This window comes from Arvicola amphibius, chromosome 4 (assembly GCF_903992535.2).
Source record: "Arvicola amphibius chromosome 4, mArvAmp1.2, whole genome shotgun sequence".
Lineage (NCBI taxonomy): Eukaryota > Metazoa > Chordata > Mammalia > Rodentia > Cricetidae > Arvicola > Arvicola amphibius.
In genome coordinates this window covers 12807229-12830136 of record NC_052050.1, presented here as the reverse complement: position 1 = coordinate 12830136, position 22908 = coordinate 12807229, and the positions used below count along the sequence as shown (strand labels likewise).

General features: G+C 42.8%; 1 protein-coding gene across 10 annotated transcripts in view; it reads left to right on the top strand.

The window, feature by feature from the left end:
• The window catches only part of Cep112 (centrosomal protein 112), a 387843-nt gene that overhangs the window by 304589 nt on the left and 60346 nt on the right, over positions 1–22908 (top strand). The window lies entirely within an intron of this gene.

The following is a 22908-nucleotide window of genomic DNA, read 5'->3' as shown; positions in this document are numbered from 1 at the left end:
TCTCAAAGCAGCTCTTTCCTTGGCTTCATAGTAGCAGATGCTATTGTAAGTGTCTACACCACGCTGCGCTTCATCTATGAGGAGCAGCATCAGGAAACCTTTATAAATAAAGCTGAAAGAGAACAAAATCGTTTTAAAGAATGCCTAGCAAAAGGTTATTTTTCAGTGACTTTGCTATAACAATACTTAAAGCATGTAGAGTAATCATACAGAGCAAAGAAAAATAAGTGATATATACATGTATGTACATATGTGTGTGTGTGTGTGTGTGTGTGTGTGTGTGTGTGTGTACCACTAGGCATATATATTGATGGTATTGAATAAAATAAAAGGCTTTAAGAGATAAAAAACCCTTTGAGACCAGCACAACCAACCTCCTCACTTCACAGGTGAGGAGTTGGGTTTTGGTTAATGATGTTTGCCTATTTATTTCTATTTGTGAAATTTTGCCTCCTTAGGTTATAAGACAAAAACAAAGCAGCAACAACAAAACTCTTTCTTTTTCACGTTCTGGTCACTTAAGACTCTCTCTCAAGCCCTTTTACTTTTCACGTGCCCCTCTTCACTTACAGCTGCTGCCCCCGGCCTGCTAACCGGTTCCGTTGTATGAACTGAGCTGTGGAGTTTGTCTAAACTGTCAGTTACATAGAAGTTTCATTTTAAGTAGATATCTCCAAATAACCAAGTGGTTGGTAATTTCCAGTTTGCAAATGAGGTGTATTCCATTGTATAAGCAGGGGAAGACATGAGTTAGGTTACCCCTCGCATTGTTTCTAAAGGATTAAAATTACCTTGAAAGAATTGTAATTAGCACAATTACCTATTTTAAAATATTTATTCTTATAGTTTTAAACCATTTGTATGATAAAAGTGAAAGGCTCTTAAATCATAACTCCAGACCCACCCCAAATCACAGACAGAACTTAAGTGATGAGAGTTAGTATGTACATAACACGTGTGTAAACCGTGTGGACTGGGGCTAGCATGATGGCTCCACAGTTAAGAGCACTGACTGCTCTTCCACAGCACCTACATGGTGGCTCACAGCCATCAGTAACTCCAGTTCCAAGGGATCCGACTCCCTCACACAGACATACGTGCAGGCAAAACACCAATGCACATAAAGATAATTTTTTTTAAAAAGTATATAGCCTATTTTTCCTGATAGTAAGAAATTAAAGTCATAATACAGCTAAAAAGCCAAGTATATTGCCACATATCTGTAGTCTCAGCCCTTGGCTGAAGCAGAGGGATCATGAGTTCAAGGTCAGCCTGAACTTTATAGCAAAACCCTGTTGGGGGGGAAGCTTATTAATTAAAAATGGAAATGCAGTAATAGTTGAAATACAATTCAGTTTGGGTTCTGTTACTTAATGCATAAACTGAGTAGATTTTTTTCTATCGAAGTTGCTAAAATAATTGATTTGTTATCATTCATTTCCTTAGCTTTTTTCCCTAGCTCCCACCCCCCCACACACACACACACAGGAATAATAAGGTATAGTCATTCAATCTGCACTGTGTTCTGAGTTTTCTAACAAATATTTTAATTAATGTTCTATTACAATCCTTAGCCTTAACAACTTTTTTGTCTGCCACATGATCATTTTATCATCTGTAACTTTTTGGAATAAATCACATGAAACTACTAAATTAGCAAATGTCTTGACATCTGTATACGAAACCCAAATTACCTCCAGTTCATCTATTCATGTACTAGTCAAGTCTTTAAAAATAAAAAAGGAGAGGTACATCCAAAGATAGTCCTTCATTCTCTTGAAAGGGAAATGGCCCTTTAATTTCCCATTGACCTCAACCCCAGCTCCACACCCAGCACTTAACTCTCTTGGTCATAGACATTTCCTGGAGAGTTTTCTCTCCCTAACTGTGCTTCTGGCTCTCAGGAAGCCTGCCTGTCCCTCAGGGAGGAGGCAGGCACCTGTGGCACCAGTAGGAATCTGGTGCATTGTGGCGCTCTTCCTCGCCCTCACTTCCGGAGGCGTTTCTCCCGACTCACGGTCTCGCTATTCATCACAAGCCCCTGCTTCTGAGTGGGGTTTTGGAGCACAGGTTGGAAGAATTCCTTTCAATTTATCTCATCTGAGCTTGCTAGGTAGGTGAGGGTAAGCGCTGGGTCCATGGTGAGCACTGCCGCAGCTCTTGTGGGCTTCCCCAGCTCACCTCCAGTCATCCAGCATGGAGAGCCCTTGCGGCTGTCCAGCCTTCTTCTCTGCCTTCTCTCTTGCCCCCCCCACCCCAGCCTCAACTGCCCCAGCAGTTAAGGGAATCATTCTGAGAAAAGGATTTCCTGAACAGAGTGATGGGGGAACAAAGCTGAGATTGGACAAACAGTCCAACCCCAGGCTGCCTGGCTACTGGTATGCAAGGTTCAAGCCACAGTCTGTCTTCCTTGAGGGACCAAGCTGTTCCTTGTTAGGCTTCCTCCCTTGCTCCCTGTCAGGTGTCCTCACAGGGCATCTCTGAAGATGAATGAAATAACCGAATGTCCATTGGAGATCCTTGCTCCACCCTTCATCTGCCTGAATGACAGAACAAATCTAAGAGTTTTACATTCTAATTACGCTGAGGGGTCTACACATCCAGATGCAGATACAGGGACATGTGTAGATAATTAGAGAGAGGCAGAGTCACCATGAAGCTCAATTTTCTGGAACCAAATACATCTGTCCAAAGAAACAATCAATACTGGTGTATAAACAGACAGGATGCTAATTGTGAAACCTGCTTCCCACCACCACCACCCCCTCCCCGCTTTCCGATTGATGAGCTAAGCTCTCTCAAACTGAGGCCTGACATTAGAGATCATTAGTGAACCCAGTGCGTGTGCCCTCTGAGCTAACAGTGGGTTTCTCTGAGCGCTAAAGCCATGCTGTAGAGAACACGTGAGAGAGAGACCATCTACAGAATCCTCCGAGGGCACCCTTGTGCACACTGTAATGTGGGAAAATACATTGGCTGATGATTCGATAGTGCCCATCCCTTTTAAAAATGGCTTAAGAGGCCTGCTTAGCCTTTGACCCAGTTCTAGAGTTCACCCAATACACCGATTAAAGTATCATACTTTGCTTTAGTCATGAAATGCATGGTCACAGTATTGAGTTCTGTTCTGTGCCAGGTACCTGTGACACCAGCATTCTCTGCCTCCTTCCCATCTCTCACCATAGGAAGTGAGCTGAAACCCTGTCAGAGAATGCTGTGTATGCACATTGAAGATGTTCACAAGATGCTTTGCTAGGAAAATAAATACAAGAGAAAAATGCAATTACATATCAGAGTTCGACTTCTAGATGTCTCTGAGAAGTGGATTGGTGGTGAAGTCATTTTCTTTTACATGTATGGGTGTTTTCCATATGCATGTCTCTATGCAGCACATGCCTGTCGGTACCCACACAGGCCAGAAGAGGACAACAGATCCCCTAGGAGTGTGTACATGTGGGTGCTGGGAATCAAACCTGGATCCTCTGGAAAAACTAGGACACTTAACCACTTAGCCATCTCTCCAGCCTGTGAATTTTCTTGATATATTTGAATTATAGCATCACTACTTAGGAGCAATAAAATCTTTATCATTTATTGATTTATCTCATTTCTACATTTAAAGCTAAACTTGTAGAAAGGATTTTTCCCTGGAGCGAAGAGATGGGGCAGTGGATAAAGGCCCTCACACCACACCTAGCAACCTGAGTGCCATCCCCAGAACCCACACCATGAAGACTCATGCCAAGTGCATACTCTCGTTTCTACATGTGCACCATAGTACATGCCTCCCAAAATAAACAAATAAATATGTCTTTAAATAAAATATATTTAAAATATTTTAAAAAGAAAGTTCATCTGAGGTATCAGATGAGCACCCATATGCTCAACTTGATGGCTTAGAGCAGCAACTTTATTGTACGTTTGTAATTCTTGGAATGGAGAATTGGGCAGGGGGAGCTGAGTGGCTCTTTTGCATCCAATGCATCATTGGGTTTCACTTAGGAAAAAGTTTAACTGAGGCTGGAATATCTAAGATACAGAGCCTTCTTAATGAAGAGTAGCAGAGGGGCCTTCAAAAATGGGAGGAAAAGCCTGCGTTTGGCATGAGGCTACACTAGGAGAGTGTAGAAACACTCCCACCACATTCTGCTGGTCACCAGGCCAGTCTGAATCAAGTCAAAAGAAGTAAACCCTATTCCCAATGAGAATGGCAGAGATTGATGATCAAGGTAAATCCATTCCAGTCATCTATGGGGAGTGAACGAAGCTTTGGATGAGTATATATTGTTGACATGAGCACCACCATGTTACAGACCCAATGCCTCAGATCCATGGGAATGACAAGGGCTTCCACTGGTCCCAATGCAGATGTTAGCAGTGTGCACAGATAGCAGCAACCACTGCTTCCTCCTCCCAGTTGACTGCAGCCCAAGACTGTTCCCCTACAGAGCCCCCCTACCAAGACTGGCTAACCTGCCTCCTCTTCCAGCTGTATGATCAAGCCACCTGCTGGGTCAACTGTATGATAAACTCTGTGTTTCCAGGCTGCTGCTGCTCCTCCATCAAAGTGCACAGCCCACCCAACCCCAGCTCTTCAGTATGTCTGTCTGTCTCCTTTACCCATCACAAGTCAGGTCAGTGCCGAAACCGTTCAGGCAGCAGCCGTTCCTCAACTGTGTAATACTGAGAAAGCGCCTGTCCCACAATCTGGAGTCTATGTTGTTAATGTCACAATAAAGTTTCACCTTTCCTGATTTATTCTTAGACTAAATCTGTTCAGCAGCTCTGTAAATATGTAAGGTAATATATTCTCTTGACATCCTTTAGAATTTATTTTAAAAGATAAAAGTATTTCGAGTCAAATGTCACTAACCAGAAATAAGCGGCATAGAACCAATGTGGTTGTCATTTCAGATATCCTGTTACACATAAGGGAGGGATATACAACTGGAATCATAGGCTGAATCCTATTTTAAATGCTTTTGTTTGTTTAGGAAAACATTTTTCTTTAATTCCACAAATTAGAAAGCCAGGAGGAAAGGAGAATGGAGTGTTGAACTGTGGAAGAGTGGATTGGTCTGGGGCTGGGAAGTGAGTGCACCTGCACAGTTATCCTTCCTACTCCTGACCCTTCCCATGCTCCATTGGCAAGTGCTGCTATGTGCACGCTATTCAGGCTGGTGGTGGTCATGGTTAGCTGCACCCTTTAGCTTAATTCTTGTGTTGTATGGATGCAGTTGTACACTGTGCCCTTTACTCGGCATCTCCATCTCTAGGGCTTTACCTTGATTTGATGCTCAGTTGCCCAGGTGGTTCTCAGTGGTCCTCTCTACTCAGAGCTTTTGCTGACTGAACTATCTACTGGTTAAGCCTTGTACTAGTGACATGTGACATAAGCAGTGTTCTTGTTCACCTTTTCTTCCAGTGGGTACCTGTCGCTCATGGAATGTTTGAGGGATTTGGGGAAGGGAATGTTTGGTTGGTGTTGCTTTTGGTTTTTTTGAGACAGGGTTTTTCTAAGTAGCCCTACCTGGCCTGGAACTAACTCTGTAATTCAGGCTGGCCTCAAACTCAGAGATCCACCTTCTTCTGTCTCCCAAGTGCTGGGATTAAAGGCGTGTGCTATCATGCCCAGTTTCATGTGACTTTAATGTTGCTATGAGGAAAACTGGGAGGACCCAGTGTTCCTCCATATAAATGACCAAGTTTTTCTGAGGAATTTCTCATATAAGTTCAATAGATGAACAAGGGTCTATACAGCTATTAACCAGGTACCCCCAAGTGTTAGACTTGACCGCAGTTACTTTTAAAACACAGTGACCTCTGGGTACAGAAAATTGAGCTCTGGTGCTTTCTGCTTGTTCTGTAGTCTGAGGGAAAGGGAAGAGAGAATAGGAACAGGCTCAAGCATGCAATACTGTTGAGCTGGCTTCTCTCTTTGAGATTTAATTCAGGGTTTACATTAGCAAGCAAAGGGGTTGCTCTATATCCTTGAGCTCTTGCTTATCCACGCTCTTAACACCCATGAAGAATAGAGAAGGTCATTTCCCTCAAATACAGCTGGGCTCACCTGGTCTGAACTCTTGGACTTCCTACTCTAGTTCATGCTATTCACTGAGCTAAAGCCCCAGCATCTAGTTTTTGCTCCTACTTACTCACCCTCTTTGGTATTGGAAGGAAACTATCAGTGATCTGATTTTAAAATCCTGATTGATTTCTTTATAACATTAACAAGTAACTTGTGTTGGCCAGCAGCTGCCACAATGAAGCAGCCTAACAGTCTCCCGAATTCGGGGCTTTTGAATACCAAACTTTTGTTTTCATGTAGCATGTCTGTGGGTCAGTGATGGAGGGTCTGTGCACGTTAGTGATTTGACTCAGTCTTTCAACTGGATTTGACCCACTCTGCATGTCTGTACAATCTTTTTAGATTTGCAGCTGCCTGGGATGTCCTCTTCATGGTAGATCCTAGAGATGTAAGAGGATGGCTGGAAATAGCTCTGCTGCATCTGCTCATTTCTGCCTGCAACATTGGTGCAGAGAAATTACACGTCCATTTTCAGAACATCTGTGTACTGTGGTTTTGATGTACCAAAACTGGATTCTAAGCGCTTATATTTCCATAGCAACACCTTCCCAGGTCCTCCAACTGATGCAGCCCTCATTTCTAGTCTCCCTCTCTCTTCCTTATGCTCACCACATGTAGGCTCTTATCTATGCTGTCCCTAACAGTCTCAGCCCTTCATGGGGATTTCCACACCTAGGAATTTTCCATTTTTTTCTGCTTGAGCCTACAGCCTCTATGTAGTGAGGAGCTGCGGGCAGGCCTGCTTTTCATCCTGCCCGGCTCCCACATGGCCAGCTTTACACCTGAAATAATTACACGGAAACTGTATTCTTTTAAACACTGCCTGGCTCATTAGTTTCAGCCTCTTACTCACATCTTGACTAACCCATATCTAATAATCTATGTAACACCACGAGCGGTGTCTTACCAGGAAAGATTCAGCATGTCTGACCTGGCGGCTGGCTTCATGGCATCTCTCTCCCTGAGGAGCGGCAAGGCAGTCTGTCCCAGAGAGGAGAGGAGAGGCAATTGTCTGAGCCATCTACCTCACTTCCTTTTCCCTGTTCTGTCTACTCCACCTATCTAAATTTTGCCCTATCAAAAAGCCAAGGCAGTTTGTTTATTAGCCAATGAGAATCCTCCATCACCTCTATTTGTTTGTTTGTTTGCAATTTTGTTTTTCTGCCCTGAATCTATAGCCTCTCTTTTCTTGTTTGTTTGCTTCTTGTTAGTTTATTTGACCAGAGTCGTCTTAAGCAGCCTTCTGCCTCCGACTTCTAAGCCCTGGGATTAAAGTAGCATGCTGCCATACCCTGTTTCAGCCCCCATTTCTAGCCACCTTAAACATTTCCACTCGGATGGTCCCTGGGTGGCTTCAAGCAGACATCTCACAAGATGAAATTGTCTCTTCTTGCTTTTCCCAAGCCCAAGCTGTCCTCCTTCTATACCGGATATCAGAGTCAAATCGCCATCATTTACCTAGCTACTCAGGTGAGAGTCTTGGAAGCTCTCTTGAAGGACTTCTCTGCTCTTATCTCTCATAAGTCAGTCCTTGGGACAACTCCTAAATGTCTCTAGACACACACCTCATCCCCTGTCACTAGTTCCTACCCTTACTCAGAGCTGCATCCTCTCTAACCCCGCCTCATACAATTCCTCCTTTCTAGAATTACTGCCCATAGCTCTCTGCCCCTTACATGGAGGATAAGCGACAGTTCTAGAACACAAATAATAGCATATTGTTTGTAGCTTAAAATCTGTGGGTATCTTTCTACAGAAGAAATCTTAAATGAGACCCACTCACCTAAAACTGCATTTCTGGGATTTCCCGCCCCCCACTTTCATTCCTCGGGCTCCAACTGCCTTCATATAAGCACAGCTTCCTCATTGTGTGTGCATGCACCTCGCTGTTTGTGCAGCAGCAATGGGAGATGGTCCCAGGCAACCATCCTGGTAGCGATTTCTTCCTTCCACATACATGAGGTTGGAACAAAGAGGAAGCAACCAAATGCCTATTTATTAAATTTCAGGTCCTGAGACAATACTCTTCATAATAACAGGAAGTGCACATCAAACCCTTCTGCCACCTATTGAAGCCAGTCAGTTGTCTCAAGGAAAGGCAGTTCTGCAAGGTTGTGGGCCAAACTCTATTGTTCTGCAAGGATTGACAACCTGTGTTTATTCACACTCTAGTATCTGACAGGCACTTTCTTGAAAATAAATGAAGTGAGCCTGACATGTCAAGGATAACAACTGACTATATTGTTGCTAATAATAAAATTTGCCCTTTCAAGCAATAAGTTAGAATTTTGGAAAACTGGTATCACTGTTGTGAGCTTGACAGCTTGGCAATGCTTAAAGTTTTCTGATGAGCTCGGTGACATTGCAAGTGGGAAGAACGGGGCAGGAAGAGAATGAAGCATCTCTAGTTGAAAGACTTCTATGACTCATTATACCATGTTCTTCAAACGATCAGTGCCTGATGTTACATAGCCCTTCATGAGCAAAAGATCTATTCAATGCACAAAAGAGACTGAGGGATTTTAGTGTAACTGCATACAAGGTTCACACACGAGAGTTTCCTCTTCCACATTCCAGTTTGACATCAGAGGACATCTTTTCTCACCTTCCTCCGTGTGAGTTGGTGAGACTGAACTCCTCAGGCCTGGTGGAGGGCACCTCTTCCTACTGAGCCGTCTTGCTGGCCCTGGGTGGTTCCTTTTTAAGAATGAAGAGGGATTTTAAAACCAAACCCTTTGAGAATAGCCTGACTGGTATACTGTTTCTTCTCACCTCATTGGCTGGTGAATTTCAGCATCTGTGCCAAGCCACGATCTCCAGGACTGAGGAGCAAGCCATTGGGAGCAAACCAGTAAACAAGTTCCTGTTTCCAGGTCCCTCCTTGAATTCCTGCTCTGATGTCTTGCAGAGATGGACTGTGGCCTGAAGGTTGTGCGCCGAGATGAACCCCTTCCTCCCAAAGGTGCCTTTGGTCATGGTCTTTCTCACAGCAGTAGAAACCCTAACAAGGACAGTCAGGAAATGAACACTGAACAGTAAAAAGGAGGTCTTTCAGGTTCTGGAGGTTAACCAGAGACCAAGTTTCGATTACAGGGATGTCAGTTAGGTCATCACAGAATTGGGTCAGAAGATGAACTTATTATTAGGTCTTCTGTCAAGTAGGAGTGTACATAATACCGAGTTTATGACTATAAACGTTGTGCATGTACATGTAAGGATATGACAAGATTTATATATGTGTGTGTGTATATCACACACATGTCTATGTAAGAATATGATCAGAATTATATTTGTGTATATATGTTTATTCACACGTGGACACATAAGAATAGGATAGGAATTACATATGTATATATATCACATATATATGTAAGAATATAATAGAAATTATATATGTGTGTATATATTTACACATGGACATAAGAATAGGATAGGAATTATATATGTATATATGTCACATATATATGTAAGAATATAATAGAAATTATATATGTGTATAATATAGCCACACGCATGTATATATAAGAATATGACAGGGATTATTCACTAATTTTGGCTGTGAGGCTTAAATTTATATATTTTGGCAATCATTATGTTTATTATATTGCCTTTGAACTATCTCTAATATAGTTCATAATTATTAAAGTTGCAAAAATTTCAAACACCTATTACATTCTTAACTATTAAGTGAAATGATCCATATATTTTCTAGTTGTTGATTAACCACAAGCCATTATTTTTTGGACAATGCTGTAATAAAATTAGCTATACAGTCAGTCCAGGCTTATAGAGTACAGTGGACCAAGCCATGGATTCCGAGGAATCTGTTTCTCCTATTCTTGTAATTACTGTCCCTCACATCCTCCTCCATTTGCTCAGCAAAGCCTAATTTACTCTCTGGTTTAGTATATACAAAAGCAGTGTTTAAAAGGCTCAAAAATATTTTCCATACAACTTGAAAGATTTTGTCCACTGAATAAAGAATCTTTCTCGGTGAGTTTTGAAATTAAGTAAAAATTGCCAGAGGCTAGAACTGGAGGGAGCACGGTAAGCACTAGAGAGCCGCTCACCTCCCCTTGGCTCTTCTGTTGTCACTGCCTTCCCTCAGTCTGAAGCAAGGTCTTAGTGGAGTGAGAACTGCCCAAGCTTATGAAATATTCCTTTCCCCCTCTGAAGCCTTCTGGTAACACAGCTGATTTCTAGATGGTCTACTGGCAGCTGACCTTTCCTCGTGAACTCCAGCCAGTGGCCAAGACTTTAAAAGCCCTTTTCCGTGCCTGCAGCAACACTTTTTGCACCATTTCTCCTTGGTAGGGAATCTCTGCTTGGACATCTGGCCTCATGCTTAGGAACTTTGAATACTTGAGCTTCAAAGAAAGGACTTAGCTGTGGTGGTGCAGAGGGGCCATAGGAATGTCCACAATATCCTACAGGACAATTCCTAATGGAATGAATTTCTGTGAGCTAGGAGGATAATACTAACATTCAGGAGGTTGGCTTCCCAGGAGCATACAAGATGCTCTTCTCTTAGACTCTGTATAATAAGGTTCCTCACATGTGACATCTATGTTGAAAGAGGTCTGCTGGGATGGAAAAGTTCACGGGGGAGCCCATAAAGACAAATTATGTTTAAAATGCCATAATAAAGACATACTTCTTGAAAGATGAGCACTTCACCATATCTGTTATATTACCACAAACCTTTTCCAGCTCTCTGCCGTAGGTTAGAGCTGGGGCTCCAGTGACATCACTGGTCACTAGAGCCTTGGTCTGCAGGGAAGAGGCACTCGCTTGTCCAGCAGAATCCTAACACTTCCACAACAGCATACATGGTAAATTCTTGTTCCTGAAGCGCTTACAGTCAAAGTTATGAATCCAGAAAAGGGTGAATTAAATCATGGACCCACGTGTCCTGCTCTGCATTCCTGAAGTCTAGAAAGCCACAAATTCCTCTCAAAAGGTTATGGTTAGCCTGTTTACCTGATCTGCCTGATACTGACGGCATTTCTAATCTCTACTTGTGCTCTCTCTTAGAGATAGTTATGCATTTTGCTGTTCACTTTTGTTTCTATTTGAGGATTGTGTATTGTCCCAGTCTCCCCCTGTTGAAAAGCACCCTATCCCCTCCCTAGAATCTGCAGACTCTGGTTTCTACCCCAGGATCTGTGTGAGGGGCAGACTCAGTATTACCATGCTCCAAAAATGCCATAGGGGAGAGGAAGACAGTTCACATGGGCTTCTCCCTCTAAGGCCGATTTATCTTGTCTATTACCAGAGTACTTAAATGTATGTCTTATCTGATATAACCCTATTCAGAGCTTTTCCTGATTTGTAATTGATTCAAAAACTGCATCTCAGCTGATATCCTGACCAAAACTCTCAGTGCCATTCCAGGATGAGAAACTGTCAGGAAATTCTTAGACCACTGTGATATCCCACATTACAGAGAGGGCACAGAAGTCGGTAGAAAAACACCAAGAACCCTGCCCCAAAGGAGCAAAGACACAAAGATGGGATTCACATACAGAGCATCAGGATTTGGCAAACATGAGAAATGTGTTCATTCTCACTCAAGAGGAAAGAAATGGAAATCAAAAGTATGCTTTCAAAGGTCCAACTACCATCAGACTGTCATAAATTTTGAATTTGGAAGAAAACTGAAAGCAAAGGTGTGAGAGTTGCATGGTTTCATGTATCATTAATGGGAGGAAACTCAGTGCAGCCTAGATCCTTTGGTCCAGCAGGGCCACAGCCGGAATTCATCTTATAGAGATGTACTTACAGTTGTATTCAATGTCTTCAGGGTTCCTAGAGCAAAAAGCTGGGGAACAATTGATATACTTACACAGTGGGTGCCCATGCCACCGAAGCAAGCTTACCAGATGTGGTGGGTAAAAAGGCAGATGGTCATGCTTATACATGTAAATACATTCGAAATGTCCTGACTACACCTCAAATGGGGAATGAGAGCTGAGGGGCTGGGCTTTTGTTTGTTTGTTTGTTTTATGTCTTATGATGTTTTAATCTCTTAATAATAGTTACCAAACTATCAAACCTCAGGAACAAACTTTTCCCTGGCTGGCAAGCTACGCATTCTCCTCGGGGTCTCTCAATGCCCACGTTAGCCTAGTCAAGCTGCCTGGCTGCCCACAAGTACCTGCTGTGTTTCTACCACTGCCTCCCTCCTGCAGCTCTCTTCCTCCCCACTGCAGCCTCACCTGCTAGAGAACACCCGCCCGGCCCGTTGTTATATTAGCAGAGCTATTTCAAGGTCGCCTCCTCCTCCTCCGTGAAGGATTCCTTATGGACCAGTACTTGGAGACTCTACACATCATAAAATCCTGCTGCGCTTAGTCATGCTCCTGAGTTTCATCTCTCCTACCCCTGGTCTCTACCCAGCAACAGGCACTCAGAAAACGAGTCTAAGCTGACTCAGAATGCAGTCCTTGGCTAGTAAACATTTTATACCTACGGTTGACTCTTGCAACAGCAGCCGTAACTACAGCAGTCCCAGCTTTGGCATTAGTGGAAATGGGCAGGCTGGAACGATGGCTCATGGGTAAGAACACTTTCCACTAAGCCTGATGACTTGAGTTCAGGACTCCCATGGTAGGAGAAAACTGACTCCACCGGCAGTCTGCCAAGTTGGACGCACACTGTTGCGTGCACACATACTAATTCATTCAGTAATTAATTAAATGTAACACCATTTTAAGGACAAATTGAGGCCAGTGATACAGCTCAGCCCATAAAGGTGCCCGCTGTCAAGCTTAACAACCTGAGTTCAATCCCCGAGACATACAGGGTGTAAAGGAAGAACTGACTCCCACAAGTTGTTCTCAGACCTCCATATGTGAGCAAGTGGCCTCTCAGCCACATGTGTGCACATGTGTAAATGAAATGTTCTGATAAATTTTACAGAGAAACATACTGCCACACCTCCTTCACCCACAAGTTTTCAAATTCATGAGATTTAGGTTAGCAAACTAAGACGCAGACATCATTGATGTGTTGGCATTTTTAACTACTTGAAGTAATTCATATACTATAAATGTAAAGCTAATCGTAAGCTTCTCTTCCTAACAGTCTGATGAGACCCTCTCTCTTGAAGGACTAGGAGGTGGAATTTGGAGGGAGGTGAGAAGACCACGGAGGGAATGTGACAGCCTGAGGACTAGAGCATAAAGGTGGCGGGGGGGGGGGGGGGACGGGGGACAGCTTTGAGGACAGCGGGATCACCTCTGCAGGAGATATAAGGGGCTAGATTTGGCATGTGGAGAAAAACCCCTGGAGCAACTGGGCTGAGAGCCCATTGCCTGCTGGTGGACTTAGTTTCAGACCATCTTTGTTGCTACAGAGCTCAAACACTTGGCTCCAACAGGGTTAGGCTGAGATAGATGGATGCCTTTTTTAAAAAGGAAATGCAATGTACCTATATATGTAGGATATGTGTGTGTTCTTTTCCACCAAAAAGTAGAACAAATATATAGAGATGTATTAATTTGGAATATTGTAAAATATTAGAAAATGAGGGGGTTAATAAACAATTCTAGTACCATAAATAATTCTACATCAATGTGTTTTCTAAATCAGGAAAAACAGCTGACAATTTTAACTCATGCTTTTACACATAATCCAACATGAGAAGACGGAGCTTTATGTGAAAGTTCTAGGAACTAAGAGAGAATCAATAAAATAAGAAAATTGTATGTAATATTTGACATGGATCATTTTTTCCAAATGCCTTCCATTGGAAAAATCAGTGCAGTGAATTGTGCCATCCAAAAAGAGTGAGCTGTCATTCCCACGGGTATCAGGAGGAGGCTGTTGCCATTACAGCCGCTGTAGCAGAAACTAAAACTTTGGGGTGCTGGGTGGGGTGCAGGGAGGCATTAGTGTTGGAAGCACAGAGGAAAGAGTAGACTAAAACAAAGAAACAGCCCCCATTTTTTCAAGAGACTTAGAACCCTTTTCCTTTTATGTCTCTGTCACTTGCTCCAGGACTCTTCGTAAAGCCCTCCAACCACCTCCATAAATATTCATATAGCTGTTGAGCATCTCATTAATAAAACAAGATCTGCTGGTCCAATATTTCAGAGAAACAGATGATTTGCATCTCACCCTTGTTTAACTTTAAATCTCAAGCAATTAATAAATTAGACTCGAGAGCTTTTTAAGAAGTTACATTGTACATGCACCACAAATTGCATTATTTTTATGTGTAAATAATGATGAAAGGGGAGATTGTTCCTTTGATGTCTGTAACTACACTGTAAAATATGCAGAAACATTCTTGAGTTTAGTCGGAGCCAAAACAAATAGGCTAGTTCATCAAACAAGGCAGTGGCAGTCTTAGGAACAAGCCTTATTTTTCCTTCTCTCTGCAATTGCTCTTTTTCTGTCTTTTATTCTCTTGCCATTCCTAGTGGCAGATTCATTCCAAGTTCAAAAGTGATGTTAGCCTGCATTTCTTCATCCAGAGAACTGGTCTCTGCAAATTCCTCCTGGTAAAATTGGCTTCCTATACAAGATTCACCAGAGCTCAGCTGGGCCGCTGACTTTCCTGCAATGAATCATTTTTGTCGCTGGTAATTAACCCACCATTACTTAAAAACTGATTATTTCAGGTTTTAATGAGCACTAATGTTCCTGAGTGAAATGTTTACCTTTTCTTTTCCAAGCTGGCTCTTCCAATTTCAGTTTTAAAATTTTTATATTTGTTTTATTCTGCACACACACATTTCACACATTGGAGGCTAGGGGAGTAATTGGGAATAGTCAATTCTCTCCTTCCATGTGTGGGTCTTAGGACTCAGACTCAAGTCAAGCAAACTCGGGCAGCAAGCGTCCTTACGTGCTGAGCCATCTCACTGCGACCATTTTTAAATTGTGTCAGCAAACTTGTGTTTCCAGACTCATGGAGTTGGGCCTTGTCTTTTCTTTGGTGTGGTTAATAAACCAAGCCATTTCTTTGGTACACTGAGCAGTAAGTGTCTCCTTCAGTAATTGGCTGTGTGACTTCTTATGGTCCTTCTTCCTCAGCATCACCCTTCTCCCCCCCCCCATTCCTCTTTTCTTCCTCATAAACAAAATGTCGGAGACCAATTTAGGAAAGAGGTCATGATTTGAAAGGCAGTTCTCTGGACAGTTCACCTAATGTAAAGGCCATTCCCAAGGAAGGAAATGCTAATCAATAATGATCTCTTGCTGGCTTCCCAACGTGGACATTCCATAAAGACTTAATGCCAAGATTGATTTGCAAAGAGCCTGAGGAATTTGTTTTCTAAGAGGAAACCAATTATTCTGAGAATCCAATTAGTTCAAATGACAATTTCTATGATGTTAGAGGATCAGTGTATAAATAAAAGGATCAATAGAGCAGTGTTCTCTGTTTTCAGAAGGACACAGGCACAGTGGGCTGCTCATGGAAGCCAAGCACCTATTTGGGCAGTTCATCAACCTAAACAGATCGGATGTATTTGTAAAACCCAATCTTCTCACTGGTACTGCCCCTTCATCTTTCTTAAGGTTTAGAGGTTTAGATCACTTTGTATGTGTTGCACTAAAGAGAGGCATGGGGCCTTTATATCATGGAATCTGGAGCCAGACTACCTGGGTTCAAGTCTTGGCTCCCCCACTTAGAATCCATTGTCCTCAGATAGCTTACTTAATCTCTCAGTGTTGCCATCTCCAAAATGAGAATAATACTAAACTTGTCTCGTAGAAATTGTCAGAGTTAGAATTGAATGAGTTGGGACATCGTAACAGTGTCAACTAGTTAATAGGTCCTACATATATTTATTACCCCTCCCCCTATTTGGTAAGAGTTGGACTGTGTTCAGGTGCAACCCATATTGGGTTGCTACTGTTTCTTCTTCACCTTGACAGGCTTCTGACTTTCCTGAAACAGGGTCACAGGTGCTGCCTTCATCACTTCCAGCTCACTGCCAAGTTCACCCAGGTCTGGTGTCTTTTCTCCACTTGCCAGGCACATGGTTGGCAGGGTTTTGCTGAGTGTCATGTGGAACCATCTAAGGAAATTGGGATTAAGGGAGTGGTGGAGTGGCCAACCTTTCAGATTTCGCCTCAAGAAACCTGTAATCGTTTTCAACCCTCAGTCCCTACACCATCTAGAAGCTCTGCGGGACTGGAATGCCTGGCCCTGTCTTGTGATGTTTATCCAAGGTTTTAAAAATTATGTTGAAGCTATACTGTTTGATGATATAAAAAAAATTTTGTTTTCTCAGTAAACTCCCTAAAAGTCCTAAAATGTACAGACTTTTCGCTGAGCTCTATCCCCCAGAGAAGTTAAACTGCATTTTCCCCCTGAATAAGTCAGTGGAGTTTAATGCATGCTTGTCTACTCATTAAGGATTCAGGCTCTCAATAGGACGAGTTGAAAGAGCTCCTTTTCAAACTCATCACTGATTATATTCTATAGAAATGTAAATACTTGATTGACTATAAAATGTAAATGTAACTAACTTCCAGTTAAATGTGATAGCAAACTGAGCAGTGGTGGCGCACACCTTTAATTCCAGCACACAGGAGGCAGAGGCAGGCGGATCTCTGTGAGTTCAAGGCCAGCCTGGTCTACAAGAGCTAGTTCTGGGATAGGCTCCCAAGCTACAGTGAAGCCATGTCTTGAAAAACCAAAATAAAAAAAAATGTGATAGCAAATATCACAGTTCACTTGAGCTTAGCCTAAGCAAGGCTATGAGGTGATAAAATATCATATTTATACCCAGGAATTGCATTTACTTCTGTAGGACTTTTTGGAGAGAATTAAATATTAAATTAATAGAAAAACACAAGAAAAACTTATAGCTCAGAAGAGTTTTTGCTTCGTTTGTTTTTTAGAGTGTGAGCCTGTCACTTTAAATGACTGTCAGTAGACAAGACTGTTCAGTCAGCGCTCCTGCTTTTGATTTCTTCCTAACCAAGAGGTCAGTGTTTCACCTAGAGCCACCTGCAGCTGCACCAGCACAAACTCTCTGGCTGCTAGCTTCCCATGAAATCATATACAGGAAAATTAAAGCTCCTGAACTTGGAGAGTCTAGAAATAAGAATTCAAGTAAAAGAATGCAAATCAGTACTTTATATTTATTATATAGCATCTTTAATATGCCTAGTATGGTGGGGACATTGAATAAAAATATATACTTTCAAATGTCTGCCTTTCAATTAAAGCTGCAGCTGAGAGAAAGAACCAGAATGCAAAATCTCAGGGGGAGAAACTTCTTCAAAGGGAAAGAGAAAAGGTAAGGACAGTGATTATAATGTGGTTTTTCTGGAAATAAGCAAAGAAGTGTCGAAACCTGATGTTTGTTCTGTTTCCAGAGCCTTTGGTAGTTCTCCGTCCCGAGACTCCCTGGGCTTGTGTCTGTGAGATCATGGTGGATGAAAGGGAGTTGGTGCGTGTGCTGTGCAGCCCACCCAGCTGCTTGCCTGAGGCAGAGGACAGCCACTAAAGGGCTGCTTTGGGGGCACGGCCAGTTTTTAAATTCATAGCAAAGACTTCTAAGTGTGATGTGGTTACAAATCCTAAAATATAGCTTTTTTAAGCTGAGTACATTATATTCCCCACTGAGAGCCCAGGCATAAAGGTTAGCATTTTTCTAGGAATTGTGGCAGCTGAGAATGTCTCCAGGCTTGGGTAGTCTGCACTATTGTTTAGAGACTCCTGGCTTTTTAAGGTTCAATATTCAAATTTTTCTTTAAAGGTTGTAGCATAAGCATATAATAGATCATTTCTAGAAGTCAGACTCAATGAGTCTCCTAACCAGTACATTCCTAGCAAAGCTTCCCAGTCTCGCAGTTCCCTGGCCCCGCCTTTTACAGCATCATGCCTTCTTGCTGGGGTTTTGTTTATAATTATCTTTGTCACTGTCCTGTTACGGTGAAGAGACACCATGAGCACGGCAACTCTTAGAAGAGGAAGCATTTAATTGAGGGCTTGCTTACAATTTCAGAGGTGGGGGCATGGCAGGGAGCATGGCAGGGAGCATGGCAGGCAGGCCTGGTACTGGAGAAGCAGCTGAGAGCTACATCCTAATCACAGTTCCAGAAAGAGAATGAGCAGGGAGGGGAATCTGGACCAAGAATGGGTTTTTGAAACCTCAAAGCCCACCCCCAGTGACACACTTCCTCCAATAAGGCCACACCTCCTAATCCTTATAATCCTGTCAAACAGTTCCAGTCCTCAGTGACCAGGCATTCAAATATATGAGCCTATGGGAACCATTCTTATACAAACCAGCACAATAGTCTCAGGTCCTTCTCATGTCTGTCATTGTCCTCACCCTTTGGATTGGTTACCCAACCTAGACTGCTGCAGGGAGAAACGTGTACCTTGTATCCCAAACTCTGGCACATTTCCAACAGAAATAGCACTAGAAATGCTAGCTAGATCACACTGCACAATGACTGTAATATAATATTTGAGGCATCCAAATGTTAAATACTTTTTTCCACATGTATTTCTTCCCGAGAGAGCAAATGTTGACTTGACTCTGAGTACCCGCTTTGACTTCTTTCCCACCTCAGCCCCTTGAAAGACCAGGCTCATGCCTAACCCCTGTGGCACCTTCTCCCCACACATTTGTTTCTTGTTCTTTGCTTTTTTCTCTTTCCCAGTTTGATATTTGCCAAATACTACACACTCAATAAATTTTTGTTCAATGAAGAAATGGATTTGGCATTTCATCTGCCAACCATGAAACCACATTCTTAAAGTGAGCAACTTCCTCCTTCATATTTTGAGTGTTACTAGCAGCAGCAATAACTGGTAGTAGCCATCACTGTTGAAATGATGGCTATGCTGCTGCTGATGGTAGGGATGACATCAGTCATGAATTCCCTGAGCTGCATTCAATCCCCCTGCCGCCTCGAGCTGCTCCCCTCCTTCACTTGTCCCTGTCTACTACATTAAATTTTCTTCTATGATAACATTCCCTGTCTCACCTAGTTCTTCAGGGTCCCTACATATAGTATATTCTGCCTGTGAGTTCTACAATATTGCTCCCTGTTTTTCTGTTAGCAGACTCATTCACTCCTACTACTCACATGGGAACAATGGCAAAAGAATCACAGCTTTGAACCCCTGAACCAAAATGAATAGACAGCTCTGCATGGCTGATCTCTTGGTGCCTAGAACACAACACAGTTTTCTCTGCTCTTCCTACTCCTGACTTAAGTCCCAGCAGACTTCTGCCTCCGTCCCACCACTGCTCCTCTGCCTTAAGGAAGTAATCTTTTCCCTGTGGTTCCATTACCTCTACCCACTTCTTGCTCATTGACTTTTCTCCTGGACTCTTCTTGGGTCTCTTCCAACCTCTGGTTCTACTCCTTCATCTGTTCCCTATGCAAATTAATCACCTGCGTGTCTGCACAGACCCAAGTTCAAGTTTCCCCACTGTGCAAACAGCTCCACAGCTCCACCGGCCTGGCATCTTACCCCAAACTCTAAATGGACCATAAACATCAGCCAAAGTAGGTGCTTGCTGTTGTCAGTGTGAGCTCTACTTTCCTAATCTTTCTCTTTTTACAGTGTTTCATGTAGCTCGGGCTAGCCTTGTACCTTCTATTTCTGAGGATGACCATTAATTCTTGATCTTCCTGCCTTTACCTCCAGAGTGCTAGGATTGTGGATGTGCATTCTGTGCTCAGTTTTATGCAGTATTTGGGTGGAACCCAGGGTGTCATGCAAAGCAATCACTCTACCAACTGAGCCACATTCCCTCATACTGTTTCTTGAATATAAATCTTCCGTGGTGTGATACTTTCTTGTATAATTATTGGATTACTTGATTTAATATTTCAAAAATTCATCAATTTTAAGTAGTCATAGAATATAAAAGTAGACTAGGTTGCCAGGATGACAGGATTTATATGCATATAAAATATATATCTATTACATATGTGTATAAAAAAGAAGTATGCCTATGTATGTATTCATACATATCTTTGTATCTATGAGAGGAATTATGTTGAGGCTCAACGGTCAAAATTCTTGGGAAGTATCATCCGATCCATCCATGGCCTTCACCACCTCTGCGCTCACCTCTTGCATCTGCCTGTCAAGTATTGACAAGTGGGCTTGGAGAAAGTCTACCTTTTGGGTGCACTGGGACCAGGGAATGATTGGTTTTTTGAAGAGAACGTGTGGGCAGTTGGAGAATTTAGTCAAAGGGCGTATGATGCATGACCCTAACCAGTCACAACTATAAAAATCCACGACCAGGCGGTGGTGGCACACACTTTTAGTCTCAGCACTCTGGAGGCAGAGGCAGTCAGATCTCTGTGAGTTCAAGGCCAGTCTAGTCTACGTAGTGAGTTCCAGGACAGGCTCCAAAGCTACACAGAGAAACCCCGTCTTGAAAACAAAAATACCAATTTAAAAACCCGGAGTCAGATATTGAGGGTGAAAGGTTAAAGATTGGAGAAGCAGAATAGGCAGCCACTAGAGACTTCTTAGCGCTATGAACTCTTAGACTGAATGGAGGAAAGTCTCTACGAATCCTCAGACTGAATTGGTTGTGGAGGAGAGGGCTCAAATCTTCAAACAGAATGAGCCTAGAGGTTGTTTCCACAAACTTTAGTACTGGGATTAAAGGCATGTACCACCACCACCAGGCTCTGTTTCTTTTTTAGACTGGTTCAATCTTATGTAGCCCAGGGTGGGCTTGAACTCCTGATCATCCTGCTTCCTTTTCCCAAGTGCTGGGATTTAAGGTGTGTGCCACCACTGCCTGGGCTCTATAGTTAACTAGTGGTTTAGCTCTGCCCTCTGATCTCAAGGCAAGCTTTATTTGTCAGAACACAAACAAAATACCTTACAACAGGTATAGTTAGAGCTTTCTTTAGAAAGGTGACCAAGAAACTGTTTTGCACAAAGAGAAGTGGGCAATTTAGTTGTTCTTCAGCCCCTTGAAGATGGACTTGTGGAGGTAAAAAAGTAAATTGGTGAACATAGAAGAAAATAATAGCTTTAAAACAACATGGGAGCTGAGATGCTTGGGAGATGTTTGCAGTCGACTGCCCTCTTCCAGTTCCTGTGTCTCGTGTCTGGCTTTTCACCTGACCCAACCATACTTTCCACTCTTCCTGGCACGGATATCTCTCTGAAAATATAGCTAAAATAGTCATGCTTGAGTGTCCAGAGGAATTAGACAGCCCATTTGCTCCTCAGCAACAGTCCCTTTGAACTTTATGACCCTTAACCATATTGTTCACATATGGGGTGGCCAAGGATCTGAGACACATGGAGACCAAACCAAATATGAAAGACTACCTCCAACGTAAGCAGTTGCTAAAATGAAAGACTTGCTTGAAGGATTGAAATGTGGTAGCAATTCGAGCCTATGCCCCCAGGCAACCATGCACAAGTCTGGATGACCAAAGGCACAGTGAGCATCAGCAACACAGGTTGTCCCAGCATTGCTCTGAAGCTGAAGCTGTGACCTGTGTCATCTCCAGTCTTTAACTCACCATTCTGGTCACAGTGGAAGTTTTTGGGAAGTACAGCATGCATAACCCCAACAAGACCTTCAGTGTGATATCTCTGGATGGTATCAGAACAAATATTTATGGCAGATCGGCAGGGTTTGGATCCAGTTCCAGTTAATGTTCTTATAACTGGTAGCCATGCCTGGGAAGATGTACCCACAACTAAGGTAGACTTTGCCCCAAACCAGCTGGCCATGATCATTACAGATCTAGGCAGGGAGTTGGTTTAAGCCCAGTGCTGAAACAAGAGCTGCTGCCCTGCCCACAGCATATACCAGGACTCATTTGGTCGTTTCCCTAATGAATATAGTAAACAGAGAGGAAGGAAGGATGGAAGGAAGGAAGGAAGGAAGGAAGGAAGGAAGGAAGGAAGGAAGGAAGTTGTCATGTGCTCATTCCATTCTTAAGTCCCAAGAAGCAGGGTACCCTCTCTTCTCATTGTCACAGCGGTATACTAGATGCCTGGAGAAGGAGCTGGCCATCAGGAGGGGACTTCTGCAGGAATGTGAAGTGAGGTGTGGTTTGTGAGCAGAGCACTTCTTTAACGCACGCAGACACTCTGTCACTGTAGACCCTCATCCTAGCCGCATTCTTTAATTGGTTTTGAGGAGGGCACTGTATCAGGGTTATCACCCCTTCTAAATCATAGCTGGAACTGTTGATATAGCAATAAAAGCAGACTCAGAAGAAGAAATTAGATTAAAAGCAGCTAAATGAAATAGCTTAATTTTGCTGTTACCTGAGTCCATATTTAGGAGCCAGTCTGCAGCACAATTTGGTTTAGCTCCTAGAATAACTTCTAAATTGTTCTTTAGACAGTATAGGTTTTCCTAAAATAGCTATATTTAGATTTTCCTATGTTTTTGTTTCTAAAGTTAATATAATTTGCGTCCTTTGCAGACTTGGACTTGCAGTTGCCTAAAATGAAAACAACAATTTCAGAAGACTCTGTGATGATTCTAACTCTATTAGCAGGCTCTAGCGGTCTGCAGACCTGGTACACTCTGGGCAACACTATGTTCTGGAAAGGCATGCTGCCTGCAGCTCTCATTTCTTGCATTTCTTTAAAACTATCCAAACACTCGGCTGCCGGACTCAGGAAGAAGAAACACACAAGAAAAGTGCAAGCAGTTGGTGCTCGGAGATTACAGTGTGGTCTGGGTGGTCAACACTTGGTGTTTCCCGTTTATTGTGTGCCTCGTCCTGGTGTCTGCTGATTACAAATAAGAAAGGCTTGCTTAATGACCCAGGCTTTCCCCGCAACCCCGCCTCAGCCAGTTCACCCTGAGAAAGGTGACTTGGGGCATTCACTC